Source organism: Homalodisca vitripennis, chromosome 4 (genome assembly GCF_021130785.1).
Source record: "Homalodisca vitripennis isolate AUS2020 chromosome 4, UT_GWSS_2.1, whole genome shotgun sequence".
NCBI lineage: Eukaryota > Metazoa > Arthropoda > Insecta > Hemiptera > Cicadellidae > Homalodisca > Homalodisca vitripennis.
The window spans coordinates 150,770,232-150,786,255 of record NC_060210.1 but is presented as its reverse complement, the minus strand read 5'-3'; positions in this window follow the sequence as shown (position 1 = coordinate 150,786,255).

Genomic DNA, 16,024 nt, shown 5'->3' with positions numbered 1-16,024 from the left:
AATCAGTGACTAACTTTAATGCACTTGCCTAATATTTGGATTTGTGATCATTGTGATACATTAATTTATATTTTTGTAACTGATTGAGGTGCATGTTTGTACATAATGTAAAAGTCTTATTGAAGGTCTTATTAATAGGAAGGACTAGGGTGAGACACGTAAATAAAAAGTAACTTCAGACGTGCCCTATGAAAACGATTCGATACTACCAACGGGTGAGATATAGTTCCAGGCCACTCAGTCTACACAGTAACAGCTCCTTTTAGATGTTGTCTGAAGTCAGTTGTCACTACCGCTTTCACTAAACAAGCCCTTTGGCGTAAGTGAGTATACATATGAAAGAATGTAAACGTGATAGTAAAAAATGTGAATCCAATCCCTTTTATATAGCTAATAATAGTGACGAAATAATAACACCAGTTTTGATCACTGGAGTGATGAGTGTTCCAGGCAGAATTGCAACAGACTGTCACGATTGCACCAGGTAGCCGACTCTTACGATACACCAACCGCGTGGAGATTCACACGTAGTGTGTGGTTCTCTAATTTTAGGAGCATTTTATGAATTGTAATAATGTATAACAGTAGATTATGTTGAGCAAAACTTTACTGAAAGTAAAAAACGCATAACGTTTTTGCCCGTAAGATAACCCTTACGTATCGAGAATTAGCATCTGTGTCCATCTTCAGGCGTAAATACCCTTAAAGCATGAGGTTAAATAACAAAATTAAATACAATAAATTAATTACGTAGAGAGAATATTGTTGCATAAATCAATGGTAGCTACATAAAACTGACAGGACACCTTTATACAAAAGGTGTCTTTTACAAAATGCATTTTACATTTTTGTAATCTCTTTATTTGGAAAGTATAATAGGTCCTCGTATATTTGCCTTCGTTACATCTCAAAAAATATAACATTACGTTTAGAGGATTGGAAACAATTAAGCTTCTTGACTTACAACTTGTTCTCTTGCCAAACATTGACGTACCACTTGCAATACATTGATTCATCTATTTATTTTTCAGTATTGACCTAAAACCTTAAGGTTTTGTGGTACTTGAAGAAGATGATAAATTCCAGTTCTCGAAACATAGTGTTCTGTTTATTGAAACATTGGCTACGGTAAATGTCCGATCACCTGTCATTCCTTCATATGATTCATCATCAATAATAAACTAAACAAAATAAATATAAATCTTTTCACATTGAAAATGAACTGTAAGGTTTAATAGTAAATATTTTATCCAGAAATATTCACAGGGTTATTTGAGCTCATGGGACCCAAAATTTTGCACTAAATAAAATAATTTAAGGGAATAATATGTGTGATTAAGTGTAAGTGAAATAAGTGTTAAGTTCAAACATCCTAATTCTTATAACATTTTAGTCGATTGTATAATTTAAGTTTATATCACGAATTCAAATGACAGACGAGAACTTTATACTTTAATTATGTATTATTATTACCGCACCCAAAAGACATAATTCAAAGTTGTTTAAACACTTCATTTTTTAAGTTCAAACGGCCCAATTCTGATTACTTTTCAGACGATTAAACCATTAATTTAAGTTTAGTCTGTAAGTTTTAATTACATTTTAAAAATGACATGAATGACTCAGAACCTGTATGCGAGCGCACGTGCACCCAGTCAGGGACTCGCGGCTTCCGCCGTGACCACGTGTGCTTTCACCCGTCCTCGGCCAGGCGAGATCGAAATAACCGGGAACAGCGGCCAGGTTGTCGGTCAAGTGCGGTAGGTCAGTATCGACACACGTGCGGACTGGTCATAGCTACATGTAGCCGTACCTCTCGCCATCCTGTCGCTTGTACTTACAACGTACTCACGCGGAGTGTGCTTCATTATCACAACAATGTTACGTGGTTACGTATCAATTATTGCAAACATACATATATTAGGAGTTTAAAATAACTGTTTGAACAGGTATGTAGGCATCAGATAACAATGTGGTCGAAACCATATGCACTTCTTTAGCTATCTTAATTCAGTTAAATGTGTGAGAAGTGCATTTGTAGCATATTTTTATCTCCGCATTAAACAGGGACCAACATTTAGTAGTGTTTGTTTAGTCTCATGAATATCTAAATACTTTTTACCCCTACACTTTTATAGTCCTTAACGTTTAAATTTGGTGGTTCTGCAATGTTCGAAAGTAAAACTTTTGTTGTAATGCATCGTAGTAGAAGATAGAAAAAATTGAAAAAAGATATTAGTTATTGTGCTAACTTGAAAACATCTTACAGATATATTCTTACATATGTTTTTGTATGTGACATAAAATTAACACACTAACAATCAACACAACCAAAATTTCAAACAACCAAAAACGTACCAAATATGTTCGGTATGTGTTTTTTGGTAGTATGTATAATGTTTTGAAGATTGGTTGAAAACGTTTTGGCACTACATAATAAGAGCTACGTGATGGAACAACACGCATGAGAGCAATAATGGTGAATACAATAACTACGAGTACCATAAGTTCCAACCAATTTTAAAACCATTTGTATGTAAGCACACAAGTGGTTTTAAAATCACACCTTTGCACAGCTGCAACAGCAGCTGTATCACTTTAGTAATTTTGTAAGTCTTCCAGATGGCAGGCCGTCTCGTACTAACATACTAGGTTTTAAATTATCATCATAACAGCAGTTTTTTGTAAGTTAGTCTTAAACATGAATACATGTTTAGTTTTATATATTTTAATTAATTTTGTCTAAAAACTGCATATATATTAGGTTAAAGTGTCTACATATACTAATAAATTTAAGATAAAAATATCCGTAAGTTTATATTTTTCCTAAAAGGGCTATGCTAATTCTTGAAATTCGAAAAATAGTTTGAGTAATCCATCACAGTTTCACTAAACCCGGCCAATCCTTTTGTAAGTTCCTTCTGGTTCAGTGTTTAATTATATGACTGTAAATGGGTCACAAAATGGGTGCTAATGTTCCAAATTATAACTTTTTACGCACTCTGATTTTCAGAAATGATAATGATTTCAAAACTAACTTTACTCTTTATCTGAACTTTATATTTGCTGAAGAATATAAATAAAAAAATTTCTAAACTTTAAGTACAAAACGTACTAACCACAACGGCACTATATTTTATAATTTATTATGTGTTGTATAATGCGGTGTTTTCACATTAAAATACACAATTAAGAGGTCTACGTTCTATAATTTTGAGAAAATAATAAATCCAAATTGCTTGAAAACAAGCTATAAGCAACCAATTGAGCGTGATTTATTAATTTATTTCAATGGTTGAAACATTATGAGAATTTACGTTACTTTATTCACACTTGGATGTGTATATAGGATGAACGCTTTAAATTCTTTACCACATCAAGGGGTATTAAATCAGTAAACCGCACAGTTTGTCTGACTAGGGCTGAGCACGCTTGTGAGCGCAGCGTAGCGCCGGTCTGGGGCATTAATTCTGGTCCGTTACACCTCCCCTAATTGCATTACTCCTCTACGGATGGTCCAGCTATTACGTTTGATTGTTATACACATCAAATTATACACAACAATCTCACGTTAACGATGACAGCTTCTGGCACTCTCTTACTGTTTCGCTAGCTTAATCTAAGCAGCTTACATATACGCTAGGACACATCAAGGAGCTTAGTTTTAACGCAAAAACCATTTGCATTGCTTCAGTATATGTTAACGAACAGTCATCATTGAAAACTTGGATTTAAAAAACAAAAATATAATTATGTAAAGGACTTCATAAATTTCATCGCCGCAATAACGACCGAAGCTCGTAGAGTCCGAGATCTAAAGGCATTAGAATGCGAATGCTTGAACAGTTTGATTCTTTGTCACATTTTCTTGTTGGCATATTCTGAGTTTGTAATATGGTGGAGTTTCTACTTTTTTCAAAATAGTAAACAAACACAATTAAAAAAAAACGGCTCCAGAAGATTTTCCGTCCTGGACCAAAATTGCTTAAAATTATTTAAAATAATCCTCGGGTATGCGAGTATAAAATTATAAATTACATATTTATTATAAATAGTTAACAGTATATGCATTTAAAATTAAATTTCAAAAAAACCTAACTAAAAAGGCTTACTGTTCGGTTAAGGAACTTGTTGACACCCGTGTACTCTGTTGTTAATAACAGGTATCAGATGAACTAGTCGGGAGGGGATAATATATTGTCCTAAATAATTATTTCTTAGCATGACAGGATTCACGGGAAGAATTGTTTCAACATCTAATGTTTTAGTATAGTTTTAAGTTGTCAACATATGTTATTTTAACGCTATGATAGATTTCTGATATATTTTATTGCTGTGAAACTGTATCTGAAAATGTTAATGTTCTTTTACAGATGATAATGCAATTACGAATTTTATGTGCAAATATATGAAGTCCTTGCCTATGTGCGATAGTTAATGTACCAATGTCTTGATAATGCCTTGTACGAATTCTGCCTTTCTTCATACAGTCTCTGTATTGGGACAGGGGTCAAACTTCTTCCATAAACGTAATTGGAGAAGGTTAAGCAAAGCCTATCAGTGGAAACATTTCATTCATATCACGGGGCTGGAAACATTTCATTTCTGTATGTCTGTCCGCACGCTATCTCAAAGGCGAACTGACCCGGAAACTTTTGATTGTGCATGAAACTTCACTTCTATATGAGGAATACTGAGTTGAGTTATGGTGCACGTCACTCAATGGAATTTGGCTGAGCGTTAGTGAATATGTTTGCATTATTCTTATGGGTAACCATAATGACAACGAGGAAATAGCACAGTAAATAAATGTGTAAACAATCTCAATACACCCGTATGAGATTCAAACATGTAGATGACATATTTACACATGCAGCTTAACTCTCCTACCGCATATAGCATTATTTCATAGTGACATGTTGTGATGACTTTCATTATTTAAACACTAATATGAAACCCAGTTAATTGAAAAAAAACTGAATGCATCATGTGACAGGATATGCCGAGAAATATTTCATTTATGCTTTAACTTTTGCTATAAACCTTTATATCTACAAGGATGAGTTCCTTAATGTGTCATTTTTTAATCTACTTGCTTGTATGGTTGTCTTTTTGCATGCAACCTTAGCAAAATCTGTTACACCTTGTGTGGCGTAATTCTACCTTCTATATGTCACTCACCGATATTACTATTTTAATTTTTGTGCAAATAAGCGTTATGCCTGCCTCTTAAATCTGTATTAATTTGCACACTACCTTATACCATGGTTGACGGTCATTCAAATGTTAAAAGTGAAAGTATTGCAATCCGATTATATACTTTGACCAAGCAATATGAATTAATAATATTACGGCTTAAATTGAAAGTGTCATAATGGTAAATCACATAGGATGATTGATTCATTATGCTAATGTAATTTAATATTTGCCAATTAAACTGTTGATTGTATAGATTAAACTTACAGTAAATCTGATGTCGTCAATTATTTAGCTTCTATTACTGATCTCCTCTATCCTGATTATTACTACGGTATTGACGACAGCAAAATGTTTGTAGATCCTCTAATGCAGTTATTTCGTTACGTTAATGACATTAAATACAAAATTTGTAATCCTCTTAACGATTCGTATTTGAATATTTAATGTTAAGTAATGAAGCAATATAATTCTATCAACCACGGTCCAATAACATGAAATGAAACCGGGAAAAATAGTGTTTTATAATATTACCTTAAGGTTCATCATCACTTTACTATTTATAAGGTTTTAACTTTATATTTATTGCAGTAGTAATCTCAAATATATACAGTTGTCTCAAGGTAAAAAACCCTAATTAAATCATTATGTTGCCAAGCATAGACATTTTAGTACCAATATTGAAATGTTCGTGCTCAGGATGAGGTGAAGTTTTAAGTTTAAAATACGGGACTGCATTCAGGAGGGTTCGTAATATTGAATCTTTATCCATTCTGTAGTGCGCACCTTTACAGTAATGATTAAATTTGTTCCAGTGGATTTTGAACTTTATGCGTATTTATTTACTTTTCAGCCCCGGACGTCTATTTTATAAAAACAAACTAGATATCTTTACTGTGAATCTTCACATGGGGCTGAGAGTGTTAATATTTTCTGTGATTTCACAATTTATAATTTGCGTCTTTGTCTCCCTCATTGCACAAAGGACTTTGTGCTTGCTTCCGGAGTGACAGAATATTCAGGATGGTTGAGGTTGGGGATAGGGTTGCCTTCGCTAAGTTCCATGAGGAAAGCTTGCGGGCATTATATCTCAATCATGTCAACTTAGAAGAATGGGGGGCAAGCAATGTTTCATCGTCTCCAGTCACTTCAGCCAAGAGTAGCAACTCTTATGTCTAGACTAGCAACTGCCTAACGTCTTGTACTAAATAAATCCACCATCAGTCATCTTTCTTTTTCAGCCCTATCAATCTACCCTTTCATCCCAATATCTCAACATTTACGGTTATTAATGTGCCGCTATTTGATAACCATAGCGATGTTTGAGATGTAAGGAACTCTTCGATGTTTCTGTACCCAGTGCAGGTAATCTTGAAGTAACCAAAAGTGAACCCTTCTGGGGCAAATGTAAGTAAAATCATATTATTGAGAGTAAACTAATACGTGTATATTATAACAGTAGGTAACATAATGAGTTAGAATTGTTTCCAGGAAGTTAAATTTCCAAACATTCATAAATGCACACTATCATTAAAACTAAAAACTACTAAAGTTCAACATAACTGGAAAAATAAGATAATACTAAACGTATACCGACGATAAGCAATACAATACGCTCTTCAAACAATTTATACCCATAATAATCTGCATGACACTACAGAAACAACTCTTGATTAATTGAACCTTTTAAAGCCAGTGTAACAAAGCAAATCTTGATAAGTGATTAGTCATGTTTATGAGTTAGTGTCTACAGCGCGGTTCGTTTATCAGTGAAATGGTCACCTAATTTGCAGTTATTATAAACGCTGATATCTGACCTTAGGGTCTCCCTTGATTGGTGGTATCTGGGTACTGGTCAAAGGGAGATCACTATTTTGTAATCATCTCTCCATGAATGGTATTTATTAAAAGTTGATTTTACTGTGTGCTTTCATTGTTATACTTTTGTATTGTAATAATGCAACTATGACCATAGATACATATGGTACGTATATAAGAAACATATTAATGATTGAAAGGTGCATGCGGTGTCACTAATATTATCTATATCGAAGACTACTATGCGACATGCAATATGGCGTAACCATAACGCATCTTGTACGTTAATAATCGTACTTTAATTCTTCTAATACTCCTAAATCATAAGATGTTCTAGGTTATTTAAGTAACTCGGACTTACTTCATATTCTATTTGAAACTTGGGCACTTACTTAACTCGTTTATACCAAAAAATATCTTTACACCTCAGGAACAATCACTCTACCATCTACCATTATAAATTCAGTGTGTTAGTGACCAAGCATACCTTATCTTTCACATCCTACATAGAGTATATCCTGATTGAGGCTTTTTCCAACAGTAGCGAACTGATTAACGTTCTTTACGCCTGTGTACAACCAGCGCAGCGTGGATAATGAGGCAGTCACTGTGACGCTTCATGGAGTCTTGACGTCAACAAAACTGACATTAAAATTATAAAATGAATCATTACTGAAACGTAAACGCGTTTCACATGCCATTAACCATTTAATGAAATCTAATACCTAATGCACTATCAGTAGTATGTATTGGTATCATGTTTATCCATCACGGTGCATTAAAATAATTGCGTTTCGTGTAGCTATATTATGTGTATAAGTATGCGTAAGAGATGGTTTATTTTAAATAATTATGAATGTAAAGGTACCAAAGTAATAGATTTGAATACTGAAAGATAATTTTTGTTCAATAAATGTGTATGTTAACGAGTATTAGGCAGCTTTGTAAATCATATACTAAACTCAACTACAGCCTTTGTTTGTTTACCTTATACAAGAAGCTGACAAACCACCCACTTAATGTAGTCATATAGTTTTGCGCCTGTATTCGTAGTGACAGTATATTCTGCATGGTAAGGCATGGTGGGGGCAAGGCCGCCTCCTATCGAGAGAGGACTATATCTGTCACCTTGGAAGAACCACGGAAGGTCAACCCTGTTCCAACTCTCTAGTCAAAACGGGCATAGGACAGAACTCCCCCATGGCGTAACTAGCAACAGCCTTTAACACGAAGAGGGCTCCACACACTCCACCAATCATCTTCCGTAGGAGACTAGAACTATGGGTCCACCCTTCCATCCATACTTACGGTCATTGTCGACTATAAAAAATTATAAATAAGAAGAGGAATTGGTAAATAGTCCATGATTTTACAATTTTGTTTTGATTGGACTTATGATTGACCAATGACGTTTTTGTATATTTTTAAAGATATTAAAATTTTAAAGTTTATTGATTTATTGGTTGAAATGGTTAAACTCTTTTGAATATTGTAAACTCACTTATATACTGGAACAGTTGAAACAAACTGTGTGATTTGCCAAATATAATAAACACACTACTGTACCAATACAATGGAATGTTGGTCCAATAATTGACCAATATCGAGGGTCCAACTTGTAACGGTACCGCCGCAATAAACTGACCAAAGCCTCGGTAATGCCGCGATACCGCACGTAATGCTTTCAATGGCCGCTGTTAGTCTGGATCGGCTTGATGTACTGCCATCGCTTCTGCCGCTGACATGCCGGCTGTATTCTCTCCCATCTCCCATAAATTATTTAAATCCGTTATACACTACTATTTTACGAAACTGTTTTGTTATAAATTAATTATAAATAGAATATATGTATCTTTGTCCCGGAATAAATATATTAAGTTTGGAATTCAAACATCAAAAAGAAGTTCGTCCTCGTATCCTCTGTTATATTCTATGTGTTCCTTTTACTATTTATATATTTTTTAAATATTAAATAATTTATTTAAAATTTTTCTCCTTAAGTATTTATAGATATTTTAAATATTTAGAAAAGTAAAGTGAAGACTTTCTAGTGAGGCAAGTGAACGCCATAACAAAGGTATCCCATAGAGTCCGAGAATTTCCGAAACCTCTTATTAAATTTGATAAAGTGCTAAAGAAGGTAAGTGAAGAAGGGACTAAGGGTATACGCTTCTTATAATATAGAGTCACTTTCTGGATACTAATTTTACCATAGGTAGAGAATTCAGAGATAAAGTATTGGTTAAATCTAAGTAAAATAAATTGGTAAATCTAGCCACAAGTAGTCGATTTCTAGACGTAAAGTGGTTCTAGAGGCCAGATGATTCTAGGATACAAGAGTCTCTAAGAGGTTAAGTCGCGCAATGTCTAGTTGATTCTAATAGCGAATCGACCTTAGAAACAACGACTATAATAGGGTAGGATGATCCCACTGTAAAGTCAGAGAGATACGAGTACACGGGCTTCAGGGACAAAATGGTTCAATACATCGGGGATAAACACTAGATCTTAAATGGTATACCAGAAATATACCATAATATTGCGTAAGTTGAGAAAAAAATGCATTTTGGTACTCGTCTTTTTTTCATAACATCGTTTACGCTACAATAATTGCGAATCTTCTAAAGGAGTGTAATACGTATTACAGTAAAAGTAATACAAAACATTTTTGTCAGTATTTTCTATAGAGTTCTATTCTAGGAATATACTCAATAGATTTTAACTAGATCTGGTACTCTGCTAAAAAAATTACTCAATCGGATTTCTTGATGATTATAATTGCTCTGTGCTATTTTGGTACCTTCAATCCAAAGTTTATTAGACTTCCTACAATGAATATAGTCAATATACACTAAATGAAAGATCACGGGCTAAGTTCTCTGAGAGACTAACATGATATGACCAAAATAGCAGCAGTGTAATCCCAAAATATCAAAGCACAGTCAATACAGACTGATTACAATAAGGGATTTAAAGTACAACGAAGTTTATTTTATAAATAATCGATTACGAGTACAATCTCAATTATGACATAATGTGGAACACAAATAAATCCTAACCACGATACAAATACCTTTATGTTGTTTTAGGGAAATCCAATTAAAAACTACTGTGGCGGTACATTTTTCATCTTCCCTGAGTTCTAATCAATATATATATATATATTCATAAATATTCAATAATCAAAAATATTCATTTTGAATTTTGATCCAATGATTAAACGTATTGCCATGGAGTAATAGGCTATCTGTTTGATTTGATTAGTAATTGGTTTGCGGCTTACAGTAACTGTCATATGGTCATATAACTAACCTAAGTGACACATAGTGTGTGGTGACTACTTGGGAAATAGACATTGTCACTCTGATATGAGTTAGAACCATACAGTTAATTTATAGTGTTGATTACGTAAGCAATAATAGTACAATTATCTTAGCCTATAATATATATATACTGTACCTATAAATGCTAAAATTTATGTAAATCAGACGGTTTATAATTGCTTTTGCTGTTAGAGATTTAAGCGAACGGCATATATAATATTATTTTGAATTTTGGTTCCTCTCCTCCCACATACAATGTAAACTCGTATAGTTTTGTGGAATTCAATAGCAATATGGTTATTCCTATTTTGATTAGTGGTTTTTTAATCTAAAAGAGAATCTTAAAATTAAATTGCGTTTAAATTTCACTGTTTTTGCCTTTATCTTGAAACGAAAGTAACGAAATTTAATACCACAATTTTTAATGTAAACCTGAAACACGACATTTTATAGAATAAAATGGATTAGATTAATTTTCATGTGTAATATCGTTTCGAAGAAACATTTTTTTACTTTGGATGCATGATAATTCACACACAGGTATTAATAATTGATTATCCGTCTTAATGACTGCTGCTAAGTTTTTTTTATATAAAATATAACTTTAATTTATTATCACGTCTCATCCCCTTTCTTTACACTTTTATATTCATTCTGCCCTTTCCCCATGTACCACTGACATGTAAGAGGGTCTTATCAAGCAGTGTAAGTCGATACAGTACAAAGTCTACAGTATTGATAAAAAGTGCAACGGTCTCAGACAGAATTTGAACCTGCGCTATCTTTAACTCAGATTACAAATTTCGACGTCTTAGACCGCTCGACCAATCGGCACTCCCAATTTCATTTTTATAAATATTCTTTTGATACTTTAAATTCATTTGAATACAATACTGTAAATTTAAAAAAAACTTTTATTTTAATCAGTATTTTAAGCATTCCTGATCATATGATACAAATAATTTCTCACAGAAGTATAATTTACAAGGTACATTTTTGTATTTTAATGCTTCTGATGAATACCCTGTGCATCTTGTATACTTCAATTGATACGACTAAATCAGCAGGCCAGGCATATACGCAGCTTTATTATACGTAAATATGCTAGTAAGCTGTTTAATGCAAACTAGTTAATGTTACTGACGACTCATAAATTTACCACTCCTCAATCGCTTGTAGCCAAAAATGGTCGCATTTGACTGGTCCAGTCAAAAATTATATTAAGGTAATCGAAACCGGTTAGCTCCATTGACAATGTGTATGGCAATTTTTCTGTAATTAAGGGAAAAAGGGAAGATATAGCATCCACTACTCCTTATACAAGCGGCAAAACACAAACGATGGAAGTAGATGTTTTTGGCCAAAGTAGTCTTTATAAGCTTACGTAAGCACATATTTTCTTAATTGGGATAAAAAATTAAAATCACTTATATCACTAGAAACATCATGGACCGTAAATAGATCCTTTAGATCTAATTTGGATTCCAGAACCCACATATGTGTTTATTTTCTTAGTCAGTGGAACAACATAAAACATATCATTAATTTCTTGGTGTGTTTGGTCAAATGTGAAATCGTAAATAGAGTAACCGAGAGTCGTATAAAAGTACCAGTTTATATTTTCTTTACCGTAACAAAAAAGGAAAAATCTAATTTTGGCACTTTAAATGCGTTAGACGTAAGGTAGATTACATTTTGTTAATGTTTTTGGAAATGAATTTAATCGTACAGTACTGACTGGTGGTCTTACTTAACTCTTTGATACAGAATCTTTACTCTATCTTCAAAACATCAGATAAATTAGCGGTATCATGCCTCAAAGATCCATTATTTCCAAAATACAGTCCAAAAAACCTTATACACATTTATTCTGAAATCTTGTATGAAATTGAAAAAGATTTATCTCTTATACCGGAAGTAGAAAGCATTTTCTCTTGGACCACATTTAGCTTTTCAACTCTACATATGTATGCACATTTTTTCGTCATCGGGACAAGGGATACTCAAATCTGGTAATAAAAATATTTTTACCAAAAGAAGACGATAGAATACCGAAAGCTACATACGTATATTTTTTTGGATCGAGGCTATAAGGTGAACTGAGCTGCGGCATCGTAAGTGAATTTACATGACCGGTTGGTAGAAGAGGTTGGGAATTGACTGCTATTTCCCCAAATTGTAAAAATAAATAATATATATCTAACCTGTATCTACATTTATTACCATAACATGACGATGCTAATGTTTAGGCCTTGATGATGTGTTGTTATTTTCCAGTAACAAACTGATGAAGTCATAGCATCACCGTTAGCTTATTATTTCTCTTGTTGGTATTGTTGTAACGTTCTTTCATTAGCCGTGGGGATTCTGAGGTCATATTATTGAATCGTTTGTAGCCATTATCTTGTAGCTACAAACAATTTGAGTTTCACTAGCAAATCAAAATTGACTTTGGAACAGCATAGTTTTGTTGAAATTAACAACTGTGTCCAAAATTTTAACAGCCTCAATCTTAAAACAAATTCTGCAAAATCCAATTTTATAAATTTTACTTTACGACCAGTAGATAGTCATGATGAGCCAGCTGTTATGTTGGCTGACACTATGCTGGAAGAAGTATATTGTTCGAAATTCCTGGGAATATACCTAGATCGAGGGTTGACTTGGAACGATCACATCGACCACGTTTGCTCCAAATTGGCCTCAGGCATTTATGTTTTGAGGTCTCTAGCAAAATACTGCCCGACTCAAGTTCTGATGATGGCGTATTATGGCTTGATTTACCCCCACCTCACTTACGGGCTGGTGTGTTGTGGGGAGCTTGTGCAAACAATCAATTCCGGAGAGTGTTCAAGCTGCAAAAACAAGCGATCCGCATTATCGCTAAGTTGAAATTTAGAGAGACGTGCAAGGAAGCCTTCAAAAATTTGCAACTGTTGACGCTGCCCAGTCTCTACATCTTGGAAACAACTCTGTTTTGTATGTCTAAATGTGCCATGACGAATGGCCGAGACATACATATGTATGAGACTAGAGGCAGAGATAACTACCGAACTGGTAGACACAGAACGGTGGTTTATGAACGCTTGCATTCACAGGCAGGTGTTCAATTCGTCAATAAGTTACCAGATTCAATTAAAAACACTTCAACACTCAAAGTGTTAAAAACTCGTTTGAAAACGCTTTTTAGTGTCAAAAACATTTTATAATGTTGACAAGTTTTTTGCTTATGATTGGGAGACCACCAATTAAAAAGACTGACAAAATTCGTCGCTGGAAGTGGGAATAATTGGTGAATGAATGGATGTAGGTACGTTTGCAAAATTGTATGTTTGAATGAGATTTCTTGTGGTGTGTTTGACAAAAATTTTAGCCAGTAAAAAGTAAAAATATGACATTTGCCATGCGTTGTATAATGTTCCGGCAATAAAAAACTTATTTGATTTGATTTGATTTGTAGCCATGGTTTGCACAGATTCGTAAGCTCAACTTTAAAATTTCAGTCATGATTGTCATACACCGAGAAGAACCGGTTCAGAACCATACATAGTTACTATTAAATTTTTTGCAGTTTTCAGCGTAAATTGATGACAATTATACATGATTTAATCCATAGGTACGAGTTCTAGTGTAATAAATTCAATTGTCAATAGATTATATGTATGGCATATTTCAAATTATTTCTACATTTATCTCAAAATGCCGTTTTCTTTTGTTTATTTTTATGTATGTTTTAGAAAATTTGTCTCAATAAATTGCAAAGTATTTCACATTGACAGCTTTAGTTATTGTATTATCATAAATAATGAAACTTGGAAATTGTTCTTACAATATCTTTAAGTTGGTTCAAAAACTTTATTTATATATGTGAACCTACGAGGAATTTGTTGCATGTCTATAATGATTTTACTTCGTTTCAAATTAGATTTTCTTTGGTAATAACAAATTTTTATATTATTAGCAAATCGCTCTACGGTACCCGTATATAACTCTGTAAACAATACTGATTCGTAGAACAAAAATATAATAGTTCTATTGATCTATAAAGGAAACCACACTTTAGTTTTACATTACAACACAAACGAAATATCTACATTTTGAAAGCCGTTTTTCCAATTCTTAATTATTGACACTCCAGAATTTTGCCTTCAATAACATATTAGTTTAGTTATTAACTCACAATGATATATATATATATATATATATATATATATATATATATATATATAGTATATATAAATATATATATATATATATATATGCACACATATATATATATATATATATATATATATATACACATATATCTTTATGCTTTAATGCTAAAACAGAATAAATCTTCCCGCAAGGTACAATTGCTATATATTTAAAATAACGATAGGGCTACCTTCTTATTTTAGCAAACAAAATCCTAACAAACACACCAAAAACATTTTATTACTATTTTTATATACAATATGCTTTAAACTTCTTTCTAACTTGTTAAAAATATTTTAAAACAACAGTTTACAATAACTATTAGAGTCAAAAATTAGACTAGTAATATGAAAAGCAATTTAACAACTTAACCTCACAGTTTAACAAGAAGCCGACAGAAGTTTAAAATAGGTTATCAAGAACTCACATTGCCCTTGTAACCGTGTTACTCGTTTTACTCCAACTGTAAAATTAGCCTTTATTGTCATTCTCATGAATGTAACCTACTTCAACTTTACGTGACAACCTAGAATTTATAGCGCAATAACACCATAACTTGCTACTATTCTCGCACATTTATCTCCAGATTTATTGTACAGTAGTCTAGATTATTTTAGTCCCCTTCCGTTATATTTAGTTCACTACAGCTACACGCACAATCGTGAATTAAACTTCTATATGATATGCAAATTAACAATCGAGCATAAAACTATTATCTGACCAAGATACTAAAACAAAAATGGTAATTCTTGCCACCATTGCCTTTTGAAATTGTATTTTATGAATGTACTAAACAAAGTAATAAATCTTTACTGACTTTCCTTATATTTCTAATAATACTCTTGAAGATTTACATGTTTTACAGGAAACATAAATTGTTTAACCATATTACAGATATCCCCATGATAATCAGGTGAGAAAGTATTCTATTAATTAATTATAAATGAGATTTTATAATAGAACTAAACATTCAAGCATGTGAAAGAACGTTATAATTTTAATGTTTGGTATAAGATTATAGTAATACTGAAATGTTATAAGACTACATTATTGCTTGTATAACTTTATTTATTACAAAAATCATTGAAAAGAATTCTCTTGATATAAAATGTGTTATTGGCACTCCCCTAACGTGCATTCATTATTACCATGACAACTACCTATTTACAAAATATAATGTTGATTTAAATTAATTCCTTTTTATTTACTGTAGTGGCGGCTAGGCCAGTTCGGCCGCTCGTAGGTAGTTGACGATCCTCGATCCCAAAGGGTTTGGTAGAACCCCTGAAAGGCTGAATACCCCCACCACAACTGGGCTGGGTAGTTTTTACGATTTATACTTCCCATAATTACCGATATAAACTGAAAATTAATTACATACATTTTACGCATACTAATTATTACAATTCTAATTCGTTTTCCCAAATCAAAAATTGTTAATGCAATTACAATTTCGGGAACATTTCCTCAAAATATTAAACGAGCGCCTT